The sequence below is a fragment of the Macaca mulatta genome, chromosome 14 (genome assembly GCF_049350105.2).
Source record: "Macaca mulatta isolate MMU2019108-1 chromosome 14, T2T-MMU8v2.0, whole genome shotgun sequence".
Taxonomy (NCBI): Eukaryota; Metazoa; Chordata; class Mammalia; order Primates; family Cercopithecidae; genus Macaca; species Macaca mulatta.
The window spans coordinates 26266435-26275235 of record NC_133419.1 but is presented as its reverse complement, the minus strand read 5'-3'; the positions used below and the strand labels follow the sequence as shown (position 1 = coordinate 26275235).

General features: G+C 32.1%; 1 pseudogene; it reads left to right on the top strand.

Moving 5' to 3' along the window:
- Window positions 1-2139: 2139 nt before the first annotated feature.
- On the top strand, window positions 2140-2639 carry LOC717434 (large ribosomal subunit protein eL18 pseudogene; annotated as a pseudogene).
- Window positions 2640-8801: the final 6162 nt, after the last annotated feature.

Below are 8801 nucleotides of genomic sequence, written 5' to 3'. Positions count from 1 at the left end.
GTATACTGTGGAGCACAAGAAGACTTTTTGAGGAATATAAAAATATGGATAGTTTCAAGAAACCCATTTATCCAATCTTCATCCTTAATATGCACACTTTACTGAAAATAATCTGCCTGAGAATGTGCCCACAGTGAGACATACTTTGCAAATCCTTTCCCAGTTCTCCTTAAGCAATAGACCTTCCTCCTTGTTACAGAAAAAAAAAAACAAGCAAAAGATATGCACACACATACTACATATACATACACTCATATATACAACAGATGTACATGCAATGTTAATTTTCTTCGACAAAAATTTTAGTGACTTGGTAGAAGGAAATGGTCATTCATGTTTCAAATATTTATCTTTCCTTCTACCTTATTCTACACCTCATATCTCTGTTGACATTAAAATAACCCCCTCCACTAACACACACGGGAGAGAGAGAAAAAGAGAAATACATTTAAAACATTCAACAAAAATTACCTGTACCATGAAACAAATAGCATGTCAGTTTTATATATCTGACGATGGGTCCCATGATTATAAATAAAATAACATTTTAGTACTTTTCAACTGAACACTAGCAAAATCAAATATCAGAGCTGTGGCTAGTCATTTTCCTAATTGTTATGGTACCATTCAAATCAAAGGGAAGGACTGGTTTCTAAATAATTCTGTATTCATTATCTGAAATATATGTTTATATATTGCAAATAAAACATAATGTAGAATTGACTTTCTAAAGAAAAATAAATATTTCCAGAGAAAAACGAACTCTTGAGAAGAGTTTTTGAAGAAATAATATCTGAAATAGAAATCAGTTCTTGAAACAAACAAACAAAAAACCTTAAAGTCTGATAATAGAAACACCAGGTATTAAAGGTTGGTTATCCATCCAAGCTCAGATCAAATTTCTTACATCAGAATATATTACATGCAGTTGGTGATTATGTAAAAATCTCTACAGTGACCTCATTTATAAAATATTAACGATGCTAATTTTACTACTATTTAATTTTGCTACCAGGCACCTATTTAGAAATATTTGATTTCTGTTACATTTTGGTATTCATTAAAAACATTTTTAAAAATGTAGTTCCTCAAACAAAAGGTCCCTATACAAGATGAAAATTATAAGGTCTACTCTTTATTCTTTGAAAGTTACTAACATAAATGTGACATTCTAAATATTTATTAATTACTATTAAAACGTCATTACTAATATTCTCATTAAAATAATTATAAAATTGATATGTGGACCCATGAAATTAATTTGATACCTTTTGAAAATAAAATAACTTCAAAAATCATAGCTATCCATGCTCTATTTTATCTTTAATAATCTTTACCATTATTTTTTCCTGCATAGGCACATTTTCTTCAGTTTTCCCTTACTGCTGTATGTTTCATGCATTTCTAGACTCTTTTTTTACTCACTCAATAATAAACTGTTTTTTAATTTACTTAAAAATAATTTACTAAGGACATATTTTCAATTTAGCAAGAAATCTTGGAAATGTATTCACTTTAATAAACTATTTTTCATTCACGGTTACGTTCATCATCCACACATCATAGAGAATATCAGAAGGAACTTAATGTTTCTGATTAAAGGTCAATTCTCATAAAGCTTTTGTTCTTTCGTATGCTGTATTTTCTTATTTGTGACTTACATATTTACTGATTTTTTCAACTAAGATTTTATTCACTAACCAGAAATATGTACACATTTTCTCAATGTGTATGTATACACATCCATCCATATATCCATATCAATTTATATATATAAATTTTCTTTGTGTCAATAAATACTGCATATCATTTAGATAAGATATGAGATTTATTACCCTTTCAATCAGGGAGAAGTTTTACCTTTCAAGAATGATTAAAAGAAAACTAATAAGTTTATTACTAGTAGTTGGTAATTGCAACCACTCATTATTTTTGCAAGTCTACAATCAAATTTTGATTAGGTTATCTATGTTTAGTGAAAAAAATAGCCCCATTATATTGCAAATAATTATTATCATCTTTTTCAGATCTTCAAAATGAAGTCATTAAATACAGAGAAAAATACGTGAAACACTTCTGGTATTTCTTTGAAAGCATCACTTTTTCCTATTATTCAGAAAGAAGATAGGAGACGCCATCATGGGAGTTGACATCCTCCACAACAAGGACCGAAAGGTTCCGCGCAAGGAGCCCAAGAGGCAGGATACCTACCTGAGGCTGTTGGTCAAGCTGTACAGGTTTCTCGCCAGACGAACTACACATTCAACCAGGCTGTGCTGAAGGGGTTGTTTATGAGTCGCACCAAGCGGCCACCTCTGTCCCTTTTCCTGATGATCCGGAAGATGAAGCTTCCTGGCCGGGAAAACACAACCACCGTGGTTGTGAGAACCATGTGCGGGTTCAGGAGTTGCCCAAACTGAAGGTGTGTGCGCCGCGCGTGACCAGCCGGGCCCGCTGCGGCCCTAGACTACCCCCGGGGCTGTGGCACCGCCCTGCTCGCCGTCCTCTCAAAGGCCGAAAAGTGAACCGGCCTTTAGGCAAGGCCCCGGAAACCCAGCGCCAAACTCTACGTCCGCTCCAAGGGCCGGAAGTTCGAGCGTGCCAGAGGGCGACCGGCCAGCCAAGGCTACAAAAACTAACCTGGGGCCGCGCGCTGTGGCTTACGCCTGTAATCCCAGCACTTTGGGAGGCCAAGGCGGGCGGATCACGAACGAGGTCAGGAGATTGAGACCATCCTGGCTAACACTGTGAAACCCCGTCTCTACTAAAAATACAAAAAATTAGCCGGGCATGGTGGCGGGCCCCTGTAGTCCCAGCTACTCGGGAGGCTGAGGCAGGAGAATGGCGTGAACCCGGGAGGCGGAGGTTGCCGTGAGCCATGATGGCGCCACTGCACTCCAGCCTGGGCGACAGAGCGAGACTGTCTCCAAACAAAAAATAATAATAATAATAACCCTGGATACTACCCTCTTATTAAAAAGATTTTGGATGCTGACAAAAAAAAAAAAAAAAAAAGGATACAGATTTGACCTAGTCGTGTATTCCACAACCAGCAGCATGCAAAATACTATAGGAGTTAACAAAAAATCATTAAGACATAACCCCATCCTCTAAGAAATATAATGTTTGTATAAATAGGGTAAGAAATACGCTGTAATTATGTATAATTTAGATGTTGATCAATATTTAAGTAACACTTTATAATACTTTTTGATCATTAAATTTTCAATTTCTTGTAAATTTTCAACAGAGTGTCTGTTTCACGTTCCTTACTTGGTGGATGTAGAATGAGATCCAATGATTCTTCACCATCACACAGCCGGTTATCAACATTGCTAAGCCAAAAGGTAAGTCTCTTGATTCATAGGCAGAATGCTTTCATTTATACTGCTCTGAGATATAATTTAGCACCAAAAATCAATTGTAAATGCTATTGTTAATAATAATAAAAACTGATGAGTTAATGAAATTCTGTTCTCTAGCACAGTTATACATATGTTTTTTAATAAAACATATATAAAATATATATAGTAATAAAACAAAATCTTACCCGAAGAGAAAGATTATGGCCATCCTTATTAGAATTTTTAAATAACGAAAGTCTTTCTACAAAAATAGGATATTCTAAAGAATGGAGACTACATCATATTCTGCATTTTATCCTCAGCACATGACAGTAAGAGGTAAATATTTATTAAAGACCACTGCACTTTTCTGTAAGCCAGTTTCCTCAGAGTTCATATGCTTTCACCAATAAATATAATTAGTCTGACACTCTAAAAGAAAATGTGCTAACTTAGTTATGCAAAATATTTCTTCCATGAATTAGCAGAGTTAATGCTAAATATGTTTTGCTAATTTAGAAGGGTGATTTTATCAGTAGGTGAAATTGATATGCTTGAGTCTTGTGATTTCATCTGCCTAATATTGATGTATGCTTGGAATTTCAACAACAAAGAATTACTCTTTGGATACAAGATATCTACTTCTGCCCAAAGCAGCATAATAATCCATATCCGTCATGTAAACCTCAAAGTTAGATATAAAATCAACTTGATTTTGATAATTAACCAAATCTATATAAGAAAGTAACATACATTTTGGAGACCTTAATTCTGTTTGCTGCTTTTCTTGTACTAGCTGTTATCTTAAATTAGTAATTTCACATTTTTGAGAGTTTCCATATAAAACATAAAACAACATATAAATCATATATAAAGAATTTTATAAAGAGCAGATGAAAAATCATGATCTGTATAAAACATAGTTGATCAATGATGGTAAAGGGATGTAAAAAGCACAAATTGTGGCTATGTCAGATAAAGTATTTTTCCTTTAAGAAAAAGGTTGAGGTCTATATTTGAGCAACTCATTGGTACACTTGGGGGTTGGAAAAAAAATGGCCTTGTGACATTAGACAATTTTTTTAACATCTCTGAGGTACACCGTAAAAAAAAAAAAACTTGTGACATTTAATTGTCATAATGCATATAAGTAAACAAACAGAACAAAAATTGATACAGAGCTAGTAAATTGGTCTTCATTTTTGTTTTTAAATTTATTTTAGAACTACAAAGTGATAGTAATTTATAATTCAAGTAAAATTAGTACTCTGAGCTTGAAAATAATTTACCTCATTTTTCTGTCTCTCTACTGAATATGATGCACTGTATGTCATATCACTTATTGTGTTTGCATAGTATTGATCCAGTGAATTTTGATACTGACAAGTAATTATAAAACAAAATTTAAAAATAATTAGGTTTTCAGAAATCAATCCTATTATAATTTTTGAGAACATTACAAAAGTTTTCTTAAATATGTCAGCACTGTTATTTAAGTAAAAAGATAAAATAATTTGTATTATTAATATTTTACAGAAAACACAGAAACAGAATGTTGAAATGTACAATACATTCTTTTAAAAAGTCACATTTAGTTATTCAAATACAATTTGAGTTTATATGTGTGCTCCTATTTACTCAACAGCAATATGAAATATTATATAAATTTATTTTATCATATGTCAATTTATAAAGGAATTATGTAAAGAACAAATAATTTGGAGTCAGATAAAAAAGTTTTTAATTCTGCTGTATTTATTTCATGCTGTGTGCACCTTGGATAAGTTACTTACCTTTAAAAAAAAATCATTCTAACTTGTAGAGTTAGGGGTACCAAATCCTTAAAATCTAAATTTTAGTTATGAGATACAGGTAATTAAAGAAAATATTCTGCACAGCACCTATCACAGAAGGGGCAATGATCACAAATATGATGATTATAATATAATATTCTTTTATAAAATATTACAAACTATGTTTTCCAATGTAAAAAGTAATGAACAATATACTTTTAAATATTCCATATTTATATAGTCTTTAAACCTCAAAAATAACATTTGTGTTTCTTATTTTATGGAAAAAAAAAAATCCTCCTGTATATTTCTATTAATCTGGAATATACCAGTTTGTATTTAACTGAATGGAACTTGCAAGCAAAATATATAGGAAAGATTTTAATTAGAAGTAAAATAATTATGATAATGTTCTGTTTACCCTTATTGAAGGATAAGACTTGAAAGGTGTATGAAGATATAGTTATTGATATAGAAAACGGATCAAAGATCTACTAAATTTTAAAACATAGAATTTCCACTACTAATTACTTCTTACTAAATAATTAACTCTTTTTTATATAAGATAAAGTGAAGAGTTAAAAATATAGTGAGGCATTGGTCTGCTAGGAATAGAAGAAGGGTCACGAAGGTACAACATTTAGGATTAAATTTGTTCTGGGTATTTGCCAATCCACAGAAGTGACTGAAAGGTTGGATTGCACTTTAGACAGCCTATGTTGCTAAGAAAACAATAGTAAATTCAGTAGACTTTGGTAACACTCCCTTCCTGCAACACAAATAATTCCAATCTAAGAGTAAAGCTGAATGTAATAAAATTGGCATCCCTACATAGTGGAGTCTATCATAAAATAATATGAATAGTCAAGACAATTCCAAACCATGCAATTGAATTAAGGTAATTAATTATTGCTAAAGTCTACAGATAATAGGCAGAAGTAAATTACAAGCAATTTCTCGAGTAAGAAATCCATTACAGATGACATAATCATCATCCTCAAATTTACCTCTGCAAGTACTTTTTCAGTGACAATATACTACAAACACAATCAAATGTAACCAGGAAAAGAAGGTGGCAAAATGATATGAGCAGGAATTTCAAAAATAAGAATAAAGAGACAGCTCAAAAAAAATTACAAATGTTGGAACTATCAGATAGAGACTGAAGATAACATTATTTATTTTGGCCAGGCTCTTTGGCTCATGCCTGTAATCCCAACATTTTGGGAGGCCAAGGCAGGTGGATCACCTGAGGTCAGGGATGAGACCTGCCTGATCAACATGGTGAAACCCCATCTCTACTAAAAATACAAAAATTAGCTGGGCGTGGTGGAGGGCGGCTGTAATCGCAGCTACTTGGGAAGTTGAGGAAGGAGAATCACTTGAACCCAGGAGGTGGAGGTTGCCGTGAGCTGAGATCACACCATTACACTCCAGCCTAGGCAACAAGAGCCAAACTACATCTAAAAAAAAATAAAATAAAAAAATTTATTTCTACATTCAAGGAGATAAAAACTAAGATTCAACAATTGGATAGAGTACCAAATATAATAAAAAGAGACTTAGCACATTGAAAAATATATAGATTATTGCAGTAGATAACATAACAATCTAAAACAAAGACTCAATGAACATACTCAAAAGCATATTATGCAAAGCAAATGAGAAACAATACATTTGATGATTGGCCAAAACAAACAAAACAGAATGCAACAATTAGAGATAAAAGTTCAGAAATTTTTATATAGGAAAAAAGAAACAAATAGCATATTGGTGAATCTCTAACATATGATTAATTCGAGTCCCAGAAGTGAGGAGTATATTGATGAGACAGAAGTAATACAAAAGGTAGCTTATGAAAATTTTCTAAAATGCATGAATATGACTAGTCCATTTTTTCAAGATTTTTTTTGCTACTAAGTAGAGTGGATACAAAAGACAGTCTACACATCAACCATCAAAATAAAACTAAAGAAAACTGGTCAAGTAAAAATAGAAAAGAGCTCTTACTTTCTTTTTTTTTTTTCTTTTTTTTTTTTTCTTTTTTTGAGATGAAGTCTAGCTCTGTCGCCCAGGCTGGAGTGCAGTGGTGCAATCTGCGCTCACTGCAAGCTCCGCCTCCCGGGTTCACGCCATTCTCCTGCCTCAGCCTCCCGAGTAGCTGGGACTACAGGCGCCCGCCACTATGCCTGGCTAATGTTTTATATTTTTAGTAGAGATGGGGTTTCACCATGTCAGCCAGGATGGTCTCGATCTCCTGACCTCATGATCCACCCGCCTCTGCCTCCCAAAGTGCTGGGATTACAGGCATGAGCCACCGCGCCCAACCCTCTTATTTTCAAGTTAGTAATAGTGGCATTTACAAATGATTTCTCAACAGTGATGGAAGCCAAAATATAGTGACATGATATCGTCATTTGTGAAAAAGAAAATAACTGCCAATTCAGAATTCTATGCCAAAGTAAATTGTAATTGAAGATATGATGTTGAAATAAAGACATTTTTAGGAAAACAAAAACAAATAATTTACTATCAGTAGAAGTAAAATAAGAGGGCTTCTTAGGAATATTCTTGAAAATAAAGGAAAATTATGCCAAATGGATTTTGGAAGTGTGTAAAGAATAAAATATAATGAAAACGTAAATAGTGGGATGAATTTAAGTAAACACTGACTTTACAAAATACTACTGATAATGCAGAAAAAATATTATAAATTATTAGGTATATTTAGAATTATATACTCTAAATGCTTTATTTTCCTTGAACAATTTCAAAATATCAATATTAGGCTTTGATAATTTGAATATTTGTTTTCATTTTCAAAATAGCTATTAAGTTTAAGAAGTTGTTATACTCAAAACTTTTAGAATGAAATATCATCTACCTGAATAGCATTATCAATCAGCTTTACCTCATTGACATTTACAGAATACTCCATTCAACATTATTAGAATATACATGATTTTCAAAGCTCATATGGGATGTTAACCAAAACATTACATTTTGGACCATAAAACATATTGTAGTAAATGTAAGTTAATAAAAATCTTATACAATATGTTCTTAGACCACAATGGAAATAAGCTAGAAATCAATACTAGAAAGATAACTAGAAAATCCTAAAGTACGTGGAAATTAAACAACACACTTTTAAATGACACATGAATCAAATAAAATGTGTCAAAAACAAATTTCACAAATATTTTGAAGTAAATGAAAATGAAATACAACATATCAAGTTGATATAACAAAGTCTTTAGTAATATTTTCATAATATTAAGTCAATGTTATTAAAGTGAATAAATATCTGAAAACCGTGATCTAAGCCTGCGTCTCAGAAAACTAGAAAAAGAGCAACTTTAGCCTAAAGCATGCAGAAGTAAAGAAGTGGTAAAAATAAAAGTGAAATCAATAAAACTGAAAAAGTGTAACAATAGAGATAATCAGTAAAATTAAGAGGTAGTTCTTTGTAAAGATCATTAATGATGACAAACTTCTAGCCAAGTTAACCAAGGACAAAAGAGAGAAGACAAAATTGCTAATAACATAAATTAAAAAGGGGTATAATTACTGATGCTATGGACTTTTAAAAAATAAAGGAATATTATGAACAACTCTTTTTTCACAAATTTGATAACTTAGACAAGAATGACCAATTCCTTGA